This window comes from Schistocerca piceifrons, chromosome 5 (assembly GCF_021461385.2).
Source record: "Schistocerca piceifrons isolate TAMUIC-IGC-003096 chromosome 5, iqSchPice1.1, whole genome shotgun sequence".
Lineage (NCBI taxonomy): Eukaryota > Metazoa > Arthropoda > Insecta > Orthoptera > Acrididae > Schistocerca > Schistocerca piceifrons.
The window spans coordinates 194,712,057-194,738,577 of record NC_060142.1 but is presented as its reverse complement, the minus strand read 5'-3'; positions in this window follow the sequence as shown (position 1 = coordinate 194,738,577).

The window sequence follows — 26,521 nt, the reverse complement described above, 5'->3', positions numbered from 1 at the left end:
AATACTCAGGGTCTTCCATACCAGATATGGACACGGCCATCCATTTTATGACACCTTTCACGCATGATAAACTGTAGCTATGAATTCACAGTCGTACGACCAACTAAATTTGTGTGTACACTGGGTGTGACTTATACTGAAAACAATATTCTGTGAGTTCTTGGAACCATGCAACAAATTGAAAAAAAATGGTTCAAATGGCTCTGAGCACTATAACATCTGAGGTCATCAGTCCCCTAGAACTTAGAACTACTTAAACCTAACTAACCTAAGGACATCACACACATCCATGCCCGAGGCAGGATTCGAACCTGCGACCGTAGCGGTCGCGCGGTTCCAGACTGAAGCGCCTAGAACCGCTCGGCCACACCGGCCGGCCAACAAATTGAAGGCAGTTTGTTTGTTGCCATACGCGTTTCCCTTCATTTATTTGGGAAGTACCATCAGTGGTCTGTAATACATGTTTCCTCTTTTTACATACAAAAAAGTATTACGTGATAGATGTAATATGCTGCTATATTACATTTTGTCGCGCCTTTCTCTTGCTTTTAGGTCAAATTCAACTTTGTAGCACAAAGTTCGTAATGTGAACTTATCTCTTCGGTTTTACTTACGATTCCCAGCGTTGTTAACTGAAGTGTGTGGCCCTGCAGATGTATTCGTTATTTTCCATACTCCAGCTGGCCGATTTCTGGCGTTCTTTCACCCACACTTGTCACAACGTATATATCGCATACACACCGAAATGTAACTTGGATAAATAATTCATGAACCTCCTTCCCCACTTCTATCCCCTCCTCCCAAACACACACACACACACACACACACACACACACACACATATATATATATATATATATATATATATATATATATATATATATATATATAAGAAAGTAAATCAATAACATTCATTTACACACAGTACACACAGCAAAATACACACACACACACACACACACAGACACTAAGAAATATCCAAAAAAGGAAAAACAAAAAAAAAACACCCTCTCAGGAAAGAATTACACAATTACACACCGGTGATACACACACACACACACACACACACACACACAAATGAAAAAATCAAACCACAACACAAACAATGGAAAGACAAACACAAAATAACAGTTGGCCACTCTACACTACGAAAACACACATATGTTGATCACAAAATCGAAAGTGTAAGTGATATATGCGATGTGACAAGTGTGGGTGAAAGAACGCCAGAAATCGGCCAGCTGGAGTATGAAAGATAACGAATACATCTGCAGGACTACACGCTTGAGTGAACAGCGCTGGAAATCGTAAGTAGCACCGATCGATGAGTTCACATTACGAACTTTGTGCTACAAAGTTGAATTTAACCTAAAAAAATATAATAAAGACACGACAAAATGTAATGAAGCAGTATATTATATCTACCACGTAATACGTTTATTGTATGTAGAAAAAGGAAACATGTATTACAAGCCACTGATAGTGTATCCCAAATAAATGAAGTGATACGCATATGGCAACAAACAAAATGCAATTTGCTGCATACATACCTCCAAGAATTTAAAGCAAATAAAGGAAAGACGGAAAACAGAAGAATGACAATATACACTCCTCGAAATGGAAAAAAGAACACATTGACACCGGTGTGTCAGACCCACCATACTTGCTCCGGACACTGCGAGACGGCTGTACAAGCAATGATCACACTCACGGCACAGCGGACACACCAGGAACCGCGGTGTTCGCCGTCGAATGGCGCTAGCTGCGCAGCATTTGTGCACCGCCGCCGTCAGTGTCAGCCAGTTTGCCGTGGCATACGGAGGTCCATCGCAGTCTTTAACACTGGTAGCATGCCGCGACAGCGTGGACGTGAACCGTATGTGCAGTTGACGGACTTTGAGCGAGGGCGTATAGTGGGCATGCGGGAGGCCGGGTGGACGTACCGCCGAATTGCTCAACACGTGGCGCGTGAGGTCTCCACAGTACATCGATGTTGTCGCCAGTGGTCGGCGGAAGGTGCACGTGCCCGTCGACCTGGGACCGGACCGCAGCGACGCACGGATGCACGCCAAGACCGTAGGATCCTACGCAGTGCCGTAGGGGACCGCGCACCGCCACTTCCCAGCAAATTAGGGACACTGTTGCTCCTGGGGTATCGGCGAGGACCATTCGCAACCGTCTCCATGAAGCTGGGCTACGGTCCCGCACACCGTTAGGCCGTCTTCCGCTCACGCCCCAACATCGTGCAGCCCGCCTCCAGTGGTGTCGCGACAGGCGTGAATGGAGGGACGAATGGAGACGTGTCGTCTTCAGCGATGAGAGTCGCTTCTGCCTTGGTGCCAATGATGGTTGTATGCGTGTTTGGCGCCGTGCAGGTGAGCGCCACAATCAGGACTGCATACGACCGAGGCACACAGGGCCAACACCCGGCATCATGGTGTGGGGAGCGATCTCCTACACTGGCCGTACACCACTGGTGATCGTCGAGGGGACACTGAATAGTGCACGGTACATCCAAACCGTCATCGAACCCATCGTTCTACCATTCCTAGACCGGCAAGGGAACTTGCTGTTCCAACAGGACAATGCACGTCCGCATGTATCCCGTGCCACCCAACGTGCTCTAGAAGGTGTAAGTCAACTACCCTGGCCAGCAAGAACTGCGGATCTGTCCCCAATTGAGCATGTTTGGGACTGGATGAAGCGTCGTCTCACGCGGTCTGCACGTCCAGCACGAACGCTGGTCCAACTGAGGCGCCAGGTGGAAATGGCATGGCAAGCCGTTCCACAGGACTACATCCAGCATCTCTACGATCGTCTCCATGGGAGAATAGCAGCCTGCATTGCTGCGAAAGGTGGATATACACTGTACTAGTGCCGACATTGTGCATGCTCTGTTGCCTGTGTCTATGTGCCTGTGGTTCTGTCAGTGTGATCATGTGATGTATCTGGCCCCAGGAATGTGTCAATAAAGCTTCCCCTTCCTGGGACAATGAATTCACGATGTTCTTATTTCAATTTCCAGGAGTGTATGTGAGTGTGGTGGGCTGTTATAAGCAGCAAGTGAAGAACAGTTATTACCTTCTTCGTCCGGAGCGTAATAGTTACGACGTAAGAGATGAACAATAAATGTTGTGTGACTATGGCATCCCGTCGGATAGACCGTTCGCCAGGTGCAAGTCTTTCGATTTGACGCCACTTCGGGGACTTGCGCGTCGATGGGAATGAAATGATGATGATTAGGACAACGCAACATTCAGTCCCTGAGCGGAGAAGATCTCAGACCCAGCTGGAAAACGAACTCGGACCTTAGGACTGACATTCTGTCGTCCTGACCACTTTTTTGTTGTTCATCTCATTTTGTTCTATATTGTTCGTTGAATTTGTTCGGCGCGGACATCTGATGACAATCTCTTAGATTCGTTGTTGATCCGTTCACTCAGTTTTTTATTACAGAGAGTAGCTAACCCTCTGACCGAACACGCTGAGCTACCGTGACGGTGCCATTCAGCTACCGGGAGCGGACATTGTATGTCTGAGTAATTCACTATATAGTCACTTACATAGTACATTAATGTGCTGGTGTCATTCGCTGAGGGCTTTGGATACAAGCAAAAAAATAATCTGAAACTTCCTGGCAGTTTAAAACTGTGTGCCCGACCGAGACTCGAACTCGGAACCTTTGCCTTTCGCGGGCAAATGCTCTACCATCTGAGCTACCGAAGCACGACTCTCGCCCGGTCCTCATATCTGTACTTCTGCCAGTATCTCGTCTCCTACCTTCCAAACTTTACAGAAGCTCTCCTGCGAACCTTACACAACTAACACTCCCGAAAGAAAGGATACTGTGGATACATGGCTTAACCACAGCCTATGCGATGTTCCAGTAAGAGATATTCACTCTGCAGCGGAGTGTGCGCTGATATGAAACTTCCTGGCAGATATAACTGTGTGCCCGACCGCGGTAGAGCACTTGCAAAGGTCCCGAGTTCGAGTCTCGGTCGGGCACACAGTTTTAATCTGCCAGGAAGTTTCGTATCAGCGCACACTCCGCTGCAGAGTTAAAATCTCATTCTAACAAAAATACTCTCATTATCGCGTACTGCAAACCAAATAAGAATTTATGAATTCTGTTGCCTACAGAGACAATGTCGACAGCATCGATTCTCCTGGAGTTTGTTGAAGGAAAACGTTCCAATATATGCATCTCAGCAGCAAGAACATTTAAATCGAGAATATAAGCTAGAGAGAAGAAAATGAATTAGTGGAAACTCTAACACTTGGCGGTAACGACAGCTAAATCATCGATGTAGGTCGACGAAGAGAATCAGTCGCACACTATTATAGAAAACCAGAGAACATGCATTAGCTCTTTCAGAACAGAATCAAAGACTTTAGATCCACCGTTGTCCAATTACAATACAATAGTTTCCTCTCGCTTTCACGGCAGGAAAGTTACTCACCGAAAATGGAAGACAGAAATTTCAGGAAAGCGATGAGAAGCAAGCTCGTCATTTTCCCACAATCCATTGCACCGAGGCAGCCTTTATCTAGAAGGAGAGTGTGTTCAAAACTCACAATATGCGCGATGGGGTTGCAGTAAATGCGAGCAGATGTGGATCATCTTATCATCAGTCTTCTGAATGGTCTGATGCGGCCTGCCACGAAATCCACTCCTGTGCCATTCTTTTCATCTCAGACTAACACTTGCAACCCAAGTCGTCAGTTATTTACTAGATGTATTCTAATCTCTGTCTTCCTCTTCAGTTTTAGTCCTCTACAGCTCCCTCTAGTACGATGAAAGTCATTCGCTGATGTTGTAACATATGACCCATCATCCTATCCCTTTCTCCTTTTCAGTGTTTCCCACATATACCTTTCCTCTCCGACTCTGCGCAGAACCTCTTCATTCGTTACCTTATCTGTCCACGTCACTTTCAGCATTCGTCTGTAGCACAACACCTAACCTGCTGCTATTCTCTTTTGTTCTGGTTTTTCCACACTCCACAGCCTTCAATGGACTCTGTTGTAACCGCGACCGGAACGGTCGTGGGGTGGCCGTGAGTGAAAGTGCGAAGGGACAGAACGGGAGCGGCCCGCGAACAAACAAGACGGACGAACAGGAAAGGATGGACTCGCACAACGACAGACGACCGAGCAAGACAGCAAGAACAGTAACACGCAAGAAGCAACGGGATCACAAGCGAAAACCTCACAAAATCAACAACGTCAACTAGTACACGGAAATAAGCAAACACGATGTCTGTAAGCAAGACATTGAGAGACTCACGCGAATATCAGACTGCCTCACTAAGTGAGAGGCAGGCACTTACATACATGATAGGGTACGTCGCTATTGCGGTGGCCGTGCGGTTGTAGGCGCTGCAGTCCGGAACCGCGGGACTGCTATGGTCGCAGGTTCGAATCCTGCCTCGGGCATGGATGTGTGTGATGTCCTTAGGTTAGTTATGTTTAAGTAGTTCTAAGTTCTAGGGTACTGATGATCTCAGATGCTAAGTCCCATAGTGCTCAGAGCCATTTGAACGTCGCTATTGGTCCCTGTGGCACCTTCACATTATACGCGGGCCAGGAGCTCGCGCAACCATGGCTTACAGAGCGACGGCTGCAGGGACCTCTGGTAGTAATCGAGGTCCATGCCGCCTGGCGCGGATTCGAAACCCATGGCGCTCGCTAGCAGAGACTCTTACCAGCTATCCACTCTCTCCTCTGCATTTAACAATGGAATGCCCATTGAGCTCATATTGTTAGCGCCGCTGCTTTTAATTTCAGCGAATATTCTTTTGACTTCTCTATATGCTGATCAGTCATTCCGACAATCATTTCTTTTTCGATCTCTTCACATTTTCCAGGTAGCCATTTCCCCTTAGCTTCCCTGAATCTCCTATTTATTTTATTCTTAAGTTGCTTATATTTACACATTCCTGACTTTCCGTGAACGTTTTTTTACTTCTTCCTTTGTCGATCAGCTGAGTTATTTTTTTCTATTTCCCATGATTTCCTCACAGTTACCATCCTTGTACCTAAATTTTTCTCCCAAACTTCCATTTTTGCCATATCTATAGATTTCCAATTGAACTGCCTACTGAGCTATTCATTATCGATTTATCTAGAGCCTCAGACAACTTCAAGCGAATCGCTTCATTCCTTACTACTTCCGTATCCCACTTCTTTGCACATTGATTCGTCCTGACAAGTGTCTTGAATTTCAGCCTGACAATCGAATACCTCATTTCGAAATCTGTGTCTGACCATGACGTAATCTAACTGAAATCTTTCTGTATCTCCCGTCCTTTCCCAAGTATACCTCCTCTTCCTGTGATTCTTGAACGGAGTATTCGCTTTTATCATCTAAAATTAATTGCAGGTCTCAGTTAGCCTTACCGCTCTCTGATTCCTACTAGCAACCCCGTATTCTGCCATAATCCTTTCTTTTACTCCTTCTCCTACAATGGCATTCCAACCCCCTTGACTATCAGCTTTTCATCTCCCTTTTACGTACTGAATCACCCGTTAACCCTCGAGTAGGATTGCCGTTTTTCGTAACATGAACGGGCGCGTGGGCACTTAGTGCACATGTCAAGAATAACTTTCTTTATGTTACTAAGGGAGACATTTAAGAGCTAAATCACAGTTTAATCAAACAACGATAACACAAACTTACATCATATGAGCTAAACCCCTACTTTATTAAATAATAGTGAAATAAACTTTCATTATATTACTCCGTTGTCACGGATATGTGTTACCGCAACAAGAATGACCCAGTGGAAGTGTTAAACAGAGCATCTTCATCAGATCTCAGCCAGTCACTTATTTCATTACTAGTTATCTTTTAGACAACTGCCACATTGTTGGATTGTGCGGCTAGCTCTTAATCGGATAGTAAATTATTTCTCGCCTAGCTCGCTTTTGTATTGTATTTTACTGCTGCTGACTTGCGTATATAACAAATAATTTATTAGTGCGTTAGCTGAAGCAATGGGGCAACGGCCTCTCCGCAGCGGATGCACCGGTTCCCGTGAGATCACCGAAGCACCGTCGGGCGTGGTCTGCACTTGGATGGGTGACCATCCAGGCCGCCATGCGCTGTTGCCATTTTTCGGGGTCCACTCAGCCTCGTGATGCCAATTGAGGAGCTACTCGACCGAATAGTAGAGGCTTCGGTCGAGAATACCATCTTACGACCGGGAGAGCAGTGTGCTGACCCCGCGCCCCTCCTATCCGCATCCTCCACCGGGGATGACACGGCGGTCGGATGGTCCCGGTAGGCCTCTCGTGGCCCGAATATGGTGTGTGTGTGTGTGTGTGTGTGTGTGTTAGCTGAAGCAATTGTGGAGAAATAGGTATGGGCTTGCAATTATGAAACAACAATGGAACCGTGCAAAACCATATTATCTGTGATTGGCCCTCCTCGTACCCAGGCACTCTCTCCACCTCCTCATTCTTTACTTGTGACTTGGACTTACCGATCAATTTGTCATTAAACTAAATTTATTACTGCCAAGACTGACAGAAAATGAAGGAATGAAGTTTAAGCTTCAACGTTCCATCGACATTGTGGTCATTAGAGACGGCGCACGAGCTGAGAGTGTAGGATGGGGAAGGAAATTGGCCGTGCCAGTTCAAAGGAGCCGTCCTGGCATTTGCCTGGAGCGATTTAGAGACACAACGAAACAACTAAATCTGAATATCTGGATGCATTTTTGAACCCTCGTCCTCCTGAATGTCATTCAAGACTGATGGGAAAGTGGACTTTAAGTTTCAAGAATGTCCGATAGTAAAAATTTTAGATTATCTATTAAAAGATGCCCACTATTTCTTGACGGTGCAAAACATCTAAATACTCGTAGTTGGTGGGACGATCGTTTGCCCTATAAAAGGGACTTTTTGTAGGCATGAGTTTCCTATTGAAGAAATAAAGTGCTAAGAGTTGTCCACCTGCCCCAGAGTACCACGTTGTCTGAAGTCCCAGAAATATTAATTCGATTTTAGCGCTAGGTTCTATCGCTAAGAAAACGTCCAACCCAGATCTAGCTATCATACTTCAGATCGACCGATCAAGGTTTTAACTATAATAAATGCTGCTTAATAACTGTCTCTCACAGGGCACATGAAGTTAATGATCACAGAAGGAGAGAAGACCTGCTGGTATGCGCATTGGGTAAAAGTTTAACGAACTAAATCCGTACTTAACGGCATTTATTCACAAAGTGAGTTTGTCAAATCTTAATCTAGTTAAATGCTAGAAAAGTTATCACTTGCGAGGACTGCTTAATGCTTCTGACATATGACTAAAATTAACAAGCAGTTCTTAACTCGAGAAGTCTGAACTAATTAAAACCAAAATCACCATCTAAGAATGCAGAGAAGCAACACTTCATAATCATTTCACACCAACTCAGCGACACTCCTATGACTGACCAACCATGTACCGGATTAACCCTGCCTTGTCTCCGTACACATAGACTAAAGATCATGGAGGGGCGACCCACCAATCAACAATACGAATTTTTTAATAGTGCTAGACGCTTCCTCAAAATACACGGGAGACGACGTCTGTTTCCTCGTCCCCTTAACTTTCGATCGATTCAACACCTAAATGTTGGATAAAGACGTCCGTCGCATGTAAACTCGCACAAATAACATCCCGCCATGGTGACGCATCAAGCCGGATTTGAAATTTAAACTCAGCTGCCCTTATCGGACCTCTACTGCACACCTGAGCCAATAAAGTCCACCAGAATTCCCCAAGCTATGTGCATTTGCAATTACACATACTTTCACTCGATCAAGTGATAACCCATGCTTAGGAGAGGTGGTTACAGGTACACGGCGTGCTGAATATCAAATGTAATGAAAATAAAACACTCTCAGTTAGAGTTTCGATCGTGGCCTTCCTAGCATGCAAAAAGCTATGGGAAGACAAAGGCAAAGAAGAGACACTGTACAGATTTTGATGAAACCACAAAATTATATGAAGGGTGCTTCATGTAAGGCAGCCTTCCAAAGATCTGGTACGTACATGAATCTTCTCAAAAAAGGGGTGTAAAGTCGGTGGAAAGATATTGCAAATACGAGGGCGTGCTGAAAGGTAATGTCCCTGAATCTTTCATCTGATAGCTCTTAAAGCTTTTTAAATAAAACAAACGTTACTAACATTCTACATCTTTATTCTTCACGTCTACATACTTTCGCACACTTGCCGCTTCAGGGCTAGTAGCATGTAACACATCGGTGTGTGACGTCGTGCTGTAATCGAGTTTATACCCTCAGAAAACGTGCCTCCGCATATGGAGTGCCCTCTTTTTCGTCATAAGATTGCCAGACCACACACGAGCGCCGCGACATCTGCAACAATCCGACGCATTGAGTTCACTGTCATCCGTCATTCTCCATATTGTCCCGACTTTGCGCCATCCGATTTTCGTACGTTTCCAAGACTTAAGGAACACATTCGAGGACCTCACTTTGACAGTGATGAAGTGGTCCAAGCAGAGGTGAGATTGTGGCTCCGTCAACAAAGTCAAACATTCCACAGTATCAACAAACTGGTCTCCGTGGGTAGAAATGTGACTACGTTGAGAAATAAATATGTGGACATGAAGAATAAATGCGTAGATCGTTAATAGGATTTGTTTCATTTAAAAATCCTTAAGAGTTTCCCAATAAAAAATCTGGCACATTACTTTTCAGCACGCTCTCGTTAGTTCTCCAGCATTTATTTTCCCCGCTTTCGCCGTTCTTCGAACGATTCATGTCTGTGCTGCCTTAAGACTATCTTTTCAGCTCTACTGGTAGTCGATAAATTTTTGTGCTGTTAAGACCAGCTTTTCTGCACTTCCGGCAATAGTTTCTGAATGTAAACAGCAACATTGCTATAAGCCCGTAGGTTTCGATCAATCCGTCGAGATGGCGATTCTACTCACAAGTTTACTAGTGGATGTTAGTCTTATCTACAGAATAAATCGCATTTACGTAGCATCTGGGGAAGACTGACTGGAAATATTAACAGCATATGTGAGAATTCGATAATAGTACTACCACTTTTCTTGTAAGCGTGCGAAGTCAGGACGGTCGATACCAAGGGCCACTTTCGTTCACGTGTCCAGCATTTACTCAGAAATTTTCCAGTTCTGCAAGAGTCGAAAAGCTATTGGGACAGTGGACTCCCCAAGTCTCCAACACAGAGCTCACACATTCCTCGACCTTTTCCCAGTCGGGGAATGGACAAGAGAAATTCCTTGATGAATGTAACAGGTTGTAAGTCTTTACTTGGTTTAGTTTCGTGAATACGTCAGACATGAACTACCTTACCTGAGGCTAAAGTGGAAGTTTTCCTTAAGAATTGTTTCGAAATCCTCGCGCAATAATCCTTTGATGACTTCTGCCAAACAGTTTTCATATTCCATATTCATTCAGTTCATCTCATACGTAGCTTCCAATCCTATTTGGACATTTCCTGGTAGACTAAGAGCGCGCAGCGGGCTCTGACTCAAAGCGGAATCGTTTCCCATAGGAATCTATGGTCTTTTCGACTGAGATATTCAGACGCAAATCGCAGTAGAGCCTCAGTCTTCAGTTGTGCCGATACTGTAAGAGGGTACCAGCGGATTTACTGCCCAATATCGGTGTAGGAAATTTATGACTTAATGTGATAGCTCGATCCTACAGAAAATCATAGGGGTTAGTGATAGAATTGATCATTAATCCTTTTCAGTGAATAGACAAGTATTAGGTATAGGATATCAAGTGCTACGCATCAGACTGTACCAAAGATAAGTACTGTATTGTAACATAGTATTAATAATGTTGTTGGTTATTTTATACTGTGTTGCCACATTTCTGTTCTAGTGACACCCTGTCAAAGCAACAGTCTGTTTCATAATAGTAGTATGCAATTGCCAACTTCAATTAAGTACAGTAGTTTTCAGCTGTCGTGGATGTTTGGGCTTAATTAACAATGACATTCAGTTATAACATTCACAGTAGACATTTAGAATAAGTCACCGAAAATCTAGTCAACTTTTCTAACTCCTGCGAAAAGTAAAAGGGGCACTCACATAAAAACGAGACATACTCAAAAGAAATACTAGGTTTACAACTTTGCTTCGACCGTTTTTTCTCTAAGTTCGGGGCTTTGTTGTGAAAAACTTACAAAAAAATTATGATTCATAGTGTTGCCCTCGCTGGTCACTATATTCTTCCATCTTTCGTAAGCATTCGAATCCCGTTCAATGTACTGATCTGTCCTCCTTCTGACTTAAATCCCAACGAGCACGTGGGTGATGTGCTGCGGAGACGCATGGGAGTACGTCCACGTGCACCAGCTAGTATCCAGCAGTTGTCAGCCACGCACCGTCGTCTGTGATTATCAGAATCCCTATTAACAAACATGTCCCGCCATTTATAATCTTCAGGGGACCATCATGAACCGCGCTGGCATCAGCGTAGTTATTGTCTCTGAATATGTCATTTCTGTTCCTCTCACTATTAATTTCTGGCAGTTACCTTCGGTACTACTCTATAGTAATTCTTTCTGAGTATTGACCAAATTTCAACGAGCTGCGTTACTTGGCAATGACATATCTTACGAAAGTTGCTTTCGTCCTTAAGTTTTGCACGCCAGTGTAGCATCGCTCACGTCTTTCCGTACAGTGGAATAGTTGCGAAGAGGTTACGAACTCATAATTCCTTAGAAGCTCGTTTCTGCGTCAGTTATAACTTCATTTCATTTCCGTAATCTCTTAAATTCTTCGATATTAACTGTTTATGGAGAATAAGACTACTCTCTATACTGATGACCCTATATTAAATATCCGTAACCGTTGCCTTTCTTCGTAAGGAGAAGTGTAAGATACGTTACGCCTACGAGGTTCTTAAATGTGTCAATTGTCTTTAAAGGTCAATATATTCATCACCGAAATCACGTGTTGGGTACATATTTTTCAGGAACATCTTGTATACAGTTTGGTAAGAAGCAGTGTCGAAAGATTGTAAGGGTGTTGCAGTGCAGATTGTGCTGAGAAAATATTCAATTCACTGCCCCAGTTTCGAGTTAACCAGCATCGAAGTAGCCAATCCGGCCGTTGCGCGCACAAATTCAACCGTTCCGGCAGAGACGGTGTCACCAAATGTGTCCTACATTTGGTTTGCTAAAGCCGAACAAGAGAGCGATACAAAACTGGGACAAGGCACAGTAGGAAGAATCAAACCCGGGTAGAAGGCTGAACAGTCTCGTGCGCTATCGTCTACGCTGCGAGAACAACAAACACCAGTAGTATCTACGATACAGCAGTGCCTGTATTATTCCAAATTAGGATGCAATGTCCCTTAGAACATGCATGCATACAGCTGATGGTCGTATATGTTCGCAACTGCGAATGCATTTCATGTGTTAATTGTATCTGGCGGGCTGTTTAAATCTTCGCGCGGAGCAACCCAGTTGGCTAACTTCAATGACAATAAACTCGGAAACGGCGCAACGTATCGAACTTTTTTCTTAACAGTTATTTCTCAACACAACTTAGTCAGCAAAACCCTTACAAATTTCTCACTTTGTTTCTGACCACCCTGTATCTGGTTGATTTAAATGTATCACAATAAAGAACCGCCATCTTGTTATGTTACCCAAGTAAGACATGATATTCACACTCACTTTTAATGAATCGTCACTCTACTGTAGAGCAACCAATGAGAATTACAAACAGAAATCGGCAGGTTCTTCAAGCACGCCAGTTAGTTTTCAGAAAATGAGTAACCTAAGGCTACGTATGGTATACTGATGGGTGCTGATGTGAGACTACGCTATCATGTCCAAAAAGAACTTACTCATTTAATAAATCATCTTTCGGTCAGTTAACTATTTTTGCATCCTGAATTTATGTGTACACAACCAGAGAGACTGATCCACAGTGCAGCTCGACGCTATAAGCGGAAAGCTAACACATACTCGAAGTAATCCGTTGCTTTCAGTTGCGGAATAGATACAATATTCGATATGCAGGCCCTATTCATTTTTCCCTTTATACTGAATTTATATAAATGAGTTATTTGTGACTGTTTTTCTTGTATATTCGAGTCCGATCGCGTTACTAACTTTGTTCTTTTGAGTATTACGTATTCCAGTCTGCATACTTTATGTGAATAGTCGATATTTCATTGTACACGCACGCAGTTTACTAACTGCAGTGCACTGTAGGTGTGGATGCTTTGACATATGCAGGGCTAAGAAGGCCGACATTGCGATATTACTTACTTTACGTACAGTTAAAAGTGCACCCTGCCTCTGTTTTGCCAGAAGCTGCCTGAGGTCTGAGTCATTCCTATTCCCACTGCATTAACAGAAGTCACGTACTTAATTACTGAAGCTTCCACACAGGTATATGAAGGCTGTTCTAGGACACTCCATCCATTTGAATTGCCGCTTACCATATCAACTGGGCAGAAATTAATGAAAGCGTGGGAGCACTTGCATAGAAAGCTGGACGTCACATGGCTTGAGGTCAGCATGACCATCGCGCCAAAGGGGGCTGGACTCCCAACACGAGACAGTTTAAGAAACAGAAAAAGACCGTCTGTGGAGATAAGCACTGCGGTGGTGTTTGTTACAACATGACCCAGAGGAAACATCATTTTGACAATTTCACACGGCCAGTAATAGTCGGGCAGCTAGAAGAAGGACGAAGTGTAACAAGAGTAGCCCAAGAGTTTGGTATTGCTGGCAGTTTTGTTTTGCGTCCACGGGGAGCGATCCAAGCCACAAGCACTGCCGCACTATTGAGAGGTGGTGGTCGACCATGATCAACTGCATTAGCCGGAAGGGGCCCAAGTCAAACAGTGGATGCAGTTTCAACCAGATTCAATAGTAATGCAAGACACATTTAGCTTTTCCGTAGTTTTAACGGGCCGTTTAAAAAAAAAATTAAAAAAACTTAATGGATCCTGTAAAATGGAAGCTACTGGTTTCCTTGTCAATTCATCATCATGCAGAGGTTGTGCTCTCTCTTTAAAGATGTCATCGACGAGACGTTGAGCTTTAACTTCATCCCTTCTTTTACATCTCTAACTATTACGAGTCATTCAGTAAACATGAAATATGTGCTCCATCTTATACATATTGTATCGCACTGGGTGATCCAATAATCGGTTAACATTTGAAAATTCAACACATCTCGGAATAAAGTAGGTAGACAGGTAATAAATAATTGACACGTATGCTTGAAATGACATGAGGTTCTATCGAAATAAAAAAGAGCACAAAATTACAAACAGATGACGATTCGAAACTTCCTGTGCCCGACCGAGACTCGAACTCGGGACCTTTGCTTTTCGCGGGCAAGTGCTTTACTACTGAGCTACCGAAGCACGACTGACGCCCGGTCCTCAGAGCTTTACTACGGGTAGAGCACTTGCCCTCGAAAGGCAAAGGTCCCGAGTTCGAGTCTCGGTCGGGCACACAGTTCTAATCTGCCAGGAAGTTTCATATCAGCGCACACTCCGCTGCAGAGTGAAAATCTCATTCAAGATGACGATTCATTTAACAGAGGCGATATCTGGCATAACATTTGATTTTTCGCAAAGAAATGATAAACATATTGGCTGTCGCTCATGAACAGTACCTGTAGTTCAGGGAAAATTTTGTGAACAGCACTGTACAGCATATCAGTAGGTAAGGTGAGAAACTGCTGTCGGAAGTTGCCTTTTAGCAACCCTAATTAGTTCGGACGATTGTGGTTGTAGGCAGCCCCACAATCAACGATCACATGGACTGCTATCTGGCAACCTCGGGCGCCAAGCATGACGGAAGTGGCGGCTCAGCGCGAAATGTGTAAAAGACGTGAAACTTCCTGGCAGATTAAAACTGTGTGCCGAACCGAGACTCGAACTCGTGAGCTTTGCCTTTCGCGGGCAAGTGCTCTACCATCTGAGCTACCCAAGCACGACTCCTCGCCCCGTTCTCACAGCTTTACTTCTGCCAGTATCTCGTCTCCTACCTTCCAAACTTTACAGAAGCTCTCCTGCGAACCTTGCAGAACTAGACACTCCTGAAAGAAAGGATATTGCGGAAACACGGCTTAGCCACAGCCTGGGGGATGTTTCCAGAATGAGACTTTCACTCTGCAGACGAGTTTGAGCTGATATGAGATTTTGCGGCACGTTAAAACTATGTGGCAAACGGAGACTCTAACTCAAGCAATATGCGATGGAGCGCCATCCTGTATAGAAGTAGTACCTCCCGGCAGGCGTTTGTCAGTCAAGATTTACGGCTTTACCTACATTATTCAGTGAACTGGTGCATTTTCAAATCTTAACGGACTTCGGTGTCATGCTGTATATGTTCACTGATGGAAAGAATCGCAACGCCAAAAAGAGTAGGGAGACATAAATGGAAGTTGGTAGGTGTGTTCCTACATTTGAGAGATGATGTTGTTGTAGTTGTGGTCTTCAGTCCAGCGACTGGTTTGATGCAGCTTCCATGCTACTCTATCCTGTGCAAGTTTCTTCATCTCCCAGTACCTACTGCAGCCTACATCCTTCTGAATCTGCTTAGTGTATTCATCTCTTGGTATCCCTCTACGATTTTTACCCTCCACGCTGCCCTCCAATACTAAATTGGTGATCCCTTGATGCCTCAGAACATGTCCTACCAACCGATCCCTTCTTCTAGTCAAGTTGTGCCGCAAGCTCCTCTTCTCCCAAATTCTGTTCAATACCTCCTCTTTAGTAATGTGATCTACCCACCTAATCTTCAGCATTCTTCTGTAGCACGACATTCCAAATGCTTCTATTCTCTTTGTGTCTAAACTATTTATCATCCACGTTTCACTTCCATACATGGCTACACTCCATACAAATACTTGCAGAAACGACTTCCTGACACTTAAATCTATACTCGATGTTAACAAATTTCTCTTCTTCAGAAACACTTTCCTTGCCATTGCCAGTCTACATTTTATATCCTCTCTACTTCGACCATCATCAGTTATTCTTCTCCCCAAATAGCAAAACTCCTTTCCTACTTTAAGTGTCTCATTTCCTAATCTAATTCCCTCAACATCATCCGACTTGATTCGACTACATTCCATTATCCGCGTTTTGCTTTTGTTGATTTTCATTTTATACCCTCCTTTCAAGACACTGTCTATTCCGTTCAACTGCTCTTCCAAGTCCTTTGCTGTCTCTGACAAAACTACAATGTTATCCGCGAACCTCAAAGGTTTTATATCTTCTCCACGGATTTTAATACCTACTCCGACCTTTTCTTTTGTTTCCTTTATTGCTTGCTCAATAAACAGATTCATTAACATCGGGGACAGGCTACAACCCTGTCTCACCCACTTCCCAACCACTGCTTCCCTTTCATACCCCTCGACTCGAATAACTGCCATATGCTCTCTGTACAAATTGTAAATAGCCTTTCGCTCCCTGTATTTTACCCCTGCCACCTTCAGAATTTGAAAGAGAGTATTCCAATCAACATTGTCAAAAGCTTTCTCCAAGTACATATGCTAGAAGCGTAGGTTTGCCTTTCCTTAATCTTTCTTCTAAGATAAGTCGTAGGGTCAGTATTGCCTCACGTGTTCCAACATTTGTACGGAATCCAAACTGATGTTCCCCGAGGTCGGCTTCTACCAGTTTTTCCATTCGTCTGTAAAGAATTCGCCTTAGTATTTTACAGCTGTGACTTATTAAACTGATAGTTCGGTAATTTTCAGATCTGTCAACACCTGCTTTCTTTAGGATTGGATCTGAGGGTATTTCACCTGTCTCATAAATCTTGCTCACCAGACGGTAGAGTTTTGTCAGGACTGGCTCTCCCAAGGCTGTCAGTAGTTCTAATGGAATGTTGTCTACTCCTGGGGCCTTGTTTCGACTCAGGTCTATCAGTGCACTGTCAAACTCTTCACGCAGTATCATATCTCCCATTTCACCTTCATCTACATCCTCTTCCATTTCCATAATATTGTTCTCAAGTACATCGCCCTTGTATAGACCCTCTATATACTCCTTCCACCTTTCTGCTTTCCCTTCTTTGCTTAGAACTGGGTTTCCATCAAAGCTCTTGATATTCATGCAAGTGGTTCTCCTTTCTCCAAAGGTCTCTTTAATTTTCCTGTAGGCAGTATCTATCTTGCCCCTAGTGAGATAAGCCTCTACATCCTTACATTTGTCCTCTAGCCATCCCTGTTTAGCCATTTTGCACTTCCTGTCGATCTCATTTCTGAGACGTTTGTATTCCTTTTTGCGTCTTTCATTTACTGCAGTTTTGTATTTTCTCCTTTCATCAATTAAATTCAGTATTTCTTCTGTTACCCAAGGGTTTCTGCTAGCCCTCGTCTTTTTACCTACTTGATCCTCTGCTGCCTTCACTATATCATCCCTCAAAGCTACCCATTCTTCTTCTACTGTATTTCTTTCCACCATTCCTGTCAATTGTTCCCTTATGCTCTCCCTGAAACTCTGTACAACCTCTGGTTCTTTCAGTTTATCCAGGTCCCATCTTCTTAATTTCCCACCTTTTGCAGTTTCTTCAATTTTAATCCACAGTTCATAACCAATAGATTGTGGTCAGAGTACACATCTGCCCCTGGAAATGGCTTACAGTTTAAACCCTGGTTCCTAAATCTCTGTCTTACCATTATATAATCTATCTGATACCTTATAGTATTTGATGATCTCTATTGAAATTTCGCGCCAGCCGCATAAGAGTGGCGCTAATAGTGCCACTATGAGGACCCAAGTCACATTTGCTGTAAATAGACGCTGTAACGGTCGTGAGCGTTAGTTACCATCGACATAGGACGTAACATGGCAGTGAGAAGCTAGCTGGTTGTTATTTCTACGATATTCCAGAGAGACCTGATAGGAGTGCAGTCACTGTACATGTTTGCTGGCGGCAGTCGTGACTAGAATATACCGTTACAACAAGACCGGGGACCAGACAGCCACATGGCACTACCGAGAATGAGGACCACCGTGTTCGGCATACGGCTCTGGTGAAAGCTGGTTCTGCCGTGGTGCCACTGACGTCCATATGTTGGTTAGAAGGAGACCAGTTGACGGCCTGCAACCAGTCTGCCTGTGTGCTACGTTCTGGACCTGCACCCAGAGATATAGCTCGTGGTGCGATTTCGTATGACAGGGTGAGCACTCCCCTGGTTATCCCAGCAACCTGACTGCAAAACTGTACGTCAATATGTTCAAAATGGTTCAAATGGCTCTGAGCACTATGGGACTTCACAGCTGTGGTCATCAGTCCCCTAGAACTTAGAACTACTTAAACCTAACTAACCTAAGAACATCTCACACATCCATGCCCAAGGCAGGATTCGAACCTGCGACCGTAGCAGTCGCACGGTTCCGGACTGCGCGCCTAGAACCGCGAGACCACCGCAGCCGGCAATATGTTCATTCGACCTGTTGTGCTGCCATTCATTAACACCATTCCAGGAACGGTTTTCCAACGACGTACCACTGTTGTAACCCAACATACCGTAGAGAGTGTCGACATGTTCCGTTGTCCTGCTCAATCATCAGATCTATCTCCAATCGAGAACATACGAGGCTCATCTTACCACAACTCCAGCGTCATCAACTAACCGCATCAACCGTATCTGTACTGACCGACTAAGTGCAACGGGCACGGAACTCCACCCCACAAACTGACATACGAAATCTGCACAACACATTGTGTCCACGTTTGCATGCTTGCATTCCACATTATGGCGATTACACCAGTTATCAGTGTACCAGCATTTCACATATGCAATGGCTTATCTCCTACTTACATTAACCTGCGATCTTGCAGGGTTAACCACTGACCTAGATAAATGTATTCCTGAAATAATTGCTGCTCATTAACTGTTTTTAGGTGTTGTCATTTTTTTTCTCATTGTATAGTCCGCAAGATAGCGGAGAAGGGGGAGATTAGTGTTTAACGTCCCGTCGACAACGAGGTCATTGGAGACGGGGCACAAGCTCGGATTAGGGAAGGATGGTGAAGGTAATCGGTCTTCCTTATCGAACGACCTATCCCGACATTTGCCTGAGGTGATTCAGTAAAATCATTGGAAACCTAAATCACGATGACCGGAAGTGGGTTTGAACCTCGTCCCTCCCCTCCTCCCCACAATGCGATCCGCAAGATACCGTGCAGTAAATGATGCAATCTACTTCGTACCAATATTGTCGATTTTCCATCCTACTCCATTCGCGTATGTCAATAAGCCTATCAAAACTCCTAATCCCTTTTATGATCGCTTTGCAAGTAACGACGTTGGAGACTCAGTGGCCTCAGTCTTCTTCGGATACAGGTTCTCTACATTTACTGAACAGATTTTCTGGGAAACTATGCCCCCTCTTCTCCAGGGATTCGAATGTAAATTCTTCCAGCGCTTCTTTTGGACTTTAGTATTGGCAACACCGACCTGTTGTAACGTTAGCAACACATCTGTGAATTGATTCTATGCCTGCTGTCACACATAATGTAGAATTAGTGCATAATGGAGTCTTGTTTGCGGTATCCCGTTCACACGAACTTCACATTTACAGAAGCCTTCCACAGATTCAGCTTTTCATCCACTTCCCTAACACCTATTTTAGGTGATCGGGCCACTTCATACCGCCTCTTAGAATCACCCATAAATACTTCCGAGGTCTCTTCTTTTTATTTTGCTACTACTATCTTACCTGACCAGTCTAATTTCAGTAGCAGATCTCTGCTCAGAGACCAGCGCTATGTAATGAAGTTACTCAGTGCAAAATGCATAACGCTATCTAGTATAAGGTGCCCTGAACACTGTTTCCGATGGGGTCCCTCTGAAACTTCTACAATCCTTACTATGACATGGGATTTGTTAGCTACGAAACTAAAGCCCTAGGATTCAAAATGCTAAACTTACTTCATAACAACATTAAATTTTGAAAGGATTGGGCATTTATGATTCACAATGTCATCCCATATGTAAGTAGGCTGTTTAGACTTTCTTATAGGCAACGCCACGTAGCGCTCTGTATGAAAATCACTCATTGGCTGTGCTGTGTGCAGTCTGTGGCTGGTTAGCATTGTTGTAATATTCGCCATTGTAGTGTTGGGCAGTTGGCTGTTAACAGAGCGTAGCGTTGCGCAGTTGGAGGTGAGCCGCCAGCAGTGGTGGATGTGGGGAGAGAGATGGCGGAATTTTGAGAGCGGATGATCTGGACAGAGACAGTACATTTGTAAGACTGGATGTCATGAACTGATATATATATATATATATATATATATATATATATATAATGACTTTTGAACACTATTAAGGTAAATACATTGTTTGTTCCTTATCAAAATCTTTCATTTGCTAACCATGCCTATCAGTAGTTCGTGCCTTCAGTAGTTTGAAACTTTTACTTAGCTGGCAGTAGTGGCGCTCGCTGTATTGCAGTAGTTCGAGTAACAAAGATTTTTGTGAGGTAAGTGATTTAGTGATTTGTGAAATATATAGTTTAATGTTAGTCAGGGCCATTCTTTTGTAGGGATGATTGAAAGTCAGATTGTGTTGCGCTAAAAATATTGTGTGTCATTTTAGTGTTGATCAGAATAGGTAAAGAGCGAAATACAAAATGTCTGAGTACGGTCAGTTCTGCTCAGCTGTTTGAAAATGAAATAACGTAGAGGCTTACCAGCACAGTAATTCAAAAATTTTTCCAAGGGGACGTTTTATATGGCCAGGATACCTCACTGGAATCTTCAGATTTTTTTCTTGTAGATTGTGTAATTAGTGCAGCCTTTGCTTGCTAGCTCATAATTGTAGAGAGAATTTCCTTTGTAGTTGTAGTTTTTTTCATTCTTGTACAGTAAAACAGTTGTGGCATGCATGTAAATTTGCACCAAGTATTTCGCAGCTGCGCTTGCAATTAACGAGATATTATTTTCAATGCTATGTTAATGTGTTTTCTTATTTTGCTCTTCAAATTGTGTTCTGTGTTGTCGTGTGAAATATTGTGACAATAATGGCGTGTGAAAAACGTAATACTAGGCTCCAAAGTAAACTGAGAAATGACAGTGAATCCGAAATCAGTGTGTTAATGCCGCCGATTAATGAATTAACTAATGTTCAAAGTAGTAATTTGGTAATTGTGCATAGAGAAATGGAGCGGGGAGCAAATAATGGTGTAGGCAGTGAAACAATTAGTGATCAGGGAAGCATTATCGATCGATCGGTCGGCAACAGCTCGCCTCAGGAATCCGAAATGACAGGACACAATCTTGCAAATACTGTAGATTCACGTTTTGCGTCCTCACCGTTTTCTCAAATAAGTCAAGACAAATTTTCTGCTTGTCAAAATGTGAATGTTGCCGTTGCAAATGCATAGGGGAACAGATTCCAGACACTGAAACATTATTATTGCTATTAATGCAACAAATGAAACAAAATCAGAGACAAACACAGCATAAGCTTCAAAAGTTTGACACCACACTTGAAGAAACACGTGAAGATTTAACTACTGAGTTACATAAAATCGAATCGAAATGTCAAAAAGTCTGTAATGACGTAAAAACACAAATTTTTAAGCATTTTAAACCCATTTTTTCGCGGCATGAAAATGCATTACAGAATCACGAAGCAGCCATAAAGGAACTGCAAACTATTGTTCATGAAAATCATGAGACCTTGCGGGCTAAAATTGACTCAGTTGCATCTACCGATTCGGTTACGCTACTTGCAAAATCTCAGGAAAACTTAAAGGACCCAGTAGATATTCTGCAAATTGGCTCAGAAAGACACATGGAGGAAATTAGTTCATTATCAGAGAGAGTAGTCGAACTTTCGGATAAGCTAAATAGTTTATCTACGAAGGTAGATGATAATCAGAATGACGCAAGACTGGTAGTCTTTAATGACACAGAAGAGTACAAACAAATTAGGAAATTCAAACAAAATCAGAATCAAATTAATACGCAACACCAAAGAGAAATCCGGGAAGTACAAGATCAGTTGGCACAACAAGTAATACAAGAATTACATATTTCAGAGGACACTCGAGTTCCAACACGGGAAGAGGGACTTACGAATATGGAAAAGCCAAATAATTATAACACAGGGCATTTCGGAAATTATGAAAGAAATTGGCAAGGTGCACCAAGTTTTGAGATGGAACCGCCGACACGACGTAACAATGACCGATATGCGAGTCGCCGACACGATGATTTTGACTATAAACTGTTCATTACTACACATAAATTCAAAACATTTAAGAATTCATCCACAAGCGTGGTTTCATCAATTCTCTCATTGTTTTCCTCCCAACTGGTCATTAGAGCATAGATTAGAATTTATGTGTGGCTACTTAGAGAATGTACCAGTTGTGAGAATGTGATTGGTCATTCACGATTGCCACAGTGAAGGAGAATTTTATCATGCCTTCCTCTCAACGTATTGGTCTCAAGCCACACAAGACCGAATAAAACATAGCTTCATAATGATGAAACATTTCGAACAATCTGATTTTTCCAGTCCTGTGAAATATTTTGAAGACATTTTGCACAAGAATCAGTACCTGTCAAACCCTTACAGCCCCTCAAAACTCATCCGCATTTGCTTAATCAAATTGCCTGAACATTTACGACACACTATTTTGGCAGGACGTTGCCAAGACGACATTGAAGCTTTTCCAGGACTGTTACAAGAATTGGAAATTGATACTGACAATCGCGGAACGCGAAAGCGGGAACACAACAATTATAGGTCACATCCGTCACAATTCCGCGATGACAGAAATAATAAGTGGACACGACAAGGCTATTCTCACAACGTAAATCGTGACCAAAACAGACACCACCCGTATGACAACCGTTGGCAGAGTAGTAATAATTACAGGGAAAGATCATCTCTCCGCGGTAATGACTATCACAGAGACAATCAGAGAAACAGACAATATGGGAACCAAAATAATTATTATCAAGGGAGGCAGAATAACTTCAGATGCAATGGTCCAGCGTGCAGTTACGATTCAGGGAGAAATTCTCCACCACGTGACCAACAAGTAAGAAACTGTGGAGTCTACCGACATGACGACAAACGATATGATCGTAACGACAGACCTGAATTGCATCAGAACTGGCGTTATTCAAGCAGGGCAGGGCCCTCTCGACAAGGTGAATTTGTAGAAGTTAGGTCTCCAAATCCCAATAACGACGCGCGCCAACAAAGAGACAATAGGCAATGACTCATACCGCTGGCAGCCACAAAACGTACTTCTGAAACTGACGACGCAGCTGCTGTAGCTAGTAATTACGTAAAAATGGAAGACATTAGAGACATCTTACTCCAGGAACACGACGTAAAACATAATAACATTGCATATCCTGTGATTCACATTACAGTAAATGACGTAAAATTTACGGCAGTACTTGACTCTGGCAGTCCCATTTCAGTAATTAGTAAAACAGCCTTTAGCAAGTGCAACAAATCGAACGATCGCCCCACACTTCCGTTACGTAAGATTAAATTCAACGCGCAATCTTTGGAAAAAGTGTAGATGTACGCAAACAAACCAACTTAGAATTCTTTTTTCATAGCCACAGCTTCTCTATGAACTTTCTTATTGTTCCATTATTGTCGACGGAAATTATATTGGGAGTAGACTTTTTGAATGAATACAAAGCAATCTTAAACTTTCACGATGCTTAAATAAGTTATAGAAAGAAGGTAAGTCAATAGTTTTGAAATTTGAAGATTGACTCTCAAACTATGACGAGGAAATTAATCGGCTTTACCTCCTCTTAGACAACAGTTCGGAATTTTCGACGGAACTTGACACTAGCAAACACTCTGCAAGTACTGACAGGGATGATATCGACGGCGTATTTGATACTAATGAGTTAATTCAGAATAAAATTCAAACAATTCAGAATTGTAATGACACTGATAGGCAGGACCTTTTTGAGATTTTACAAGCACATTCCACAGTTTTTACTCACAAAACAGGAATAATCAAGGGATTTCAACACCAATTTCGTGTTCGAGAGCATACTAAATTTTGTGTTAGACCATACGTAATTCCGGCACATTATAGGGACCGTGTTAGAACAGAAATAGAATCTGTGCTTGACGAGGGCATTATTGAGCCTACAGTAAGCTCATACAACAATCCAATACATATTGTTGAGAAGAAGAATGGATCGATCAGGCTTGTCTTAGATTCGAGACAAATCAATACTATCATCATTCCTGAAACAGACAGGCCACAAAAGTTGGAAGAACTTCTTCAAAATTTTAATGGTGTAAAAGTGTTGTCTTCTATTGATCTCAGATCCAGCTTTTATCAGATCGAACTTCATCCAGAATGTAGAAAATACACAGCTTTCCTTTGTTTCGGCGTTTGTTATCAGCTTCGGAAACTTCCTTTTGGTTTGAACATTTCTTCGGCAGCATTCATTCGCGGGCTAAATTTCATATTACCTGAGTTCTTAAAACGTCACATCACCTTATATGTAGACGATATTCTGATAGCAGCAGCCTCATGGGAACAACATAATCGCATCCTCAACAGCGTGTTACATATTTTTGCAGAATCTGGAATTACAGTTAACTTGGAAAAGTCTGAATTCGGTAGGACAAAGGTGAAGTTTTTGGGACATATTATTTCTTATGAAGGCATTCAACCGGATCCTCAGAAGTTAGAAGCAATCAGAGCCATTCCAGTTCCATCCACAAAAAAACAAGTCCGCAGTTTTCTAGGTCTTGTAAATTTTTACCTTCGTTTTCTGAATATGAAAATTCTAGATACACCAAAACTTTGTTCTCTCACTGGAAAAAATACTATTTGGAACTGGGACGAACAAGCACAGTTGGAATTCAATTCTTTGAAAGAATCGCTACTTAATGCGCCAATACTAGCTCATCCAGATCTGTCACAAGATTTCTGCCTTAGCACGGATTCTTCTAAAGTCGGTCTTGGTGTCCATTTATTTCAAGAAGCCACAGAAAATGACACTATTTAAATGAGCAGAGAATTTTTTTAGGTTTTGACATTATTGCAGAAAGCTACGACGTTTTTGAGATTTGACTGGTGTGTTATGATGTTATTATTACGATGACTATGTGTATTATGCTGTTGAGGTATGTTTATGATCAATAAGCTGATGCTATATGACGAATTTGATTATGCTGCATATATATTATGATGAAATATTGAAGAGATGTCGACGAATACGTTTATGTGTGATAAGGTAAGGAATAATGAGTAGTGGTTAGGGACTATGACTTGTAAAAAAGGATGTTGGAAACCAAGAATCGTACTTTAAGAGTTATGAAATGTGTGTAAATGTGTGAATGTATCACAATGCTGACGGAAATTTTTTGGACACTGTTATATTTAAAGGATTTTGTTTCTACACATTTGTAACGCAAATTTTCGACCTGTGAAATTTTTATATGAGACTGTCACTGTAGCGGAAACTGATGTAAATATTCCGGTAAGGGAGGTAGGTCACCTTGACGTAATGCGTTTTGGGCGTCCAGCTGAGATATAGTCGTCTGAGAAAAGAAAGCCAGTAGGTGGAAAAAAAAGAGGCCATTATCCTCGCTATTGACATTTATTTGTTGAAAACATCGCAAATACGACACGCTCAAACTTGAAAACATATGATTACACTGTGGAGCTCTTTATTTATGATATTTACTTCCTTGCCTAATGAAATGATGAGAAACATTTTACATCTATTGTCTTTCTAGTTGAGAGATTGCTCATTTTGTTTAATATCTGGTTTCCAGCTATGTTGCAGCATTGGATTTATAAAATAAAACTAGGTGCATTTGCTAATGTGAACACTTTCTGCCCACAGATCTATTAAATAAAAATTTTATGATCCACATTCTTCGAAAAAGGAGCAATTGAAAAGGAAAGAACAGTAAGAAGGGACTAACAACAGTAACTGCATACATAAATTTCTTTTCAAGTACTTGGTAATTTTTTTATAGAATAAGTTGTGGTGCACTACTTTAATTACATACACATTGAGATGTGAATATAGATTTCCCTTACTGCATTGTTGTCTTTAGCGTACTATTTTTTCTGCTTGTGCATTTGTCATATTTAGATATAAGTTATTACATTTACTGCTGCTTGTTTTCCCAATTTCCATTTTTTTGTCATTGCAGTTTGTGTTAATTGTTTTGTGCTGCTGCATTGCCTCGTCCCTTAGTTTACCATCTGAGCTCAGTAGATTTAAGTTAGCTTAAGATGGGGAAGGCTATATAAGAGAACGAGTTGTGATGAATTGGAAGAAATGCATTGAGAAGCTATAAGAAAATTGTTTGGCCAAAAAAGTATTTTATAAGAGGATATGAACAAAGAAGTAGGGTTTAGGAACAACATGTTTAGGTGGGAATTTCTTGGAAATAAATGATGAGAAAAGATAATGGAAAATAAATAATGAGGTAAGAAATATGTGAACATATAAATACAGAAAGCATGCTTGGATAGGATTTTTTTGGTGTAAACAAATGTTGAAATA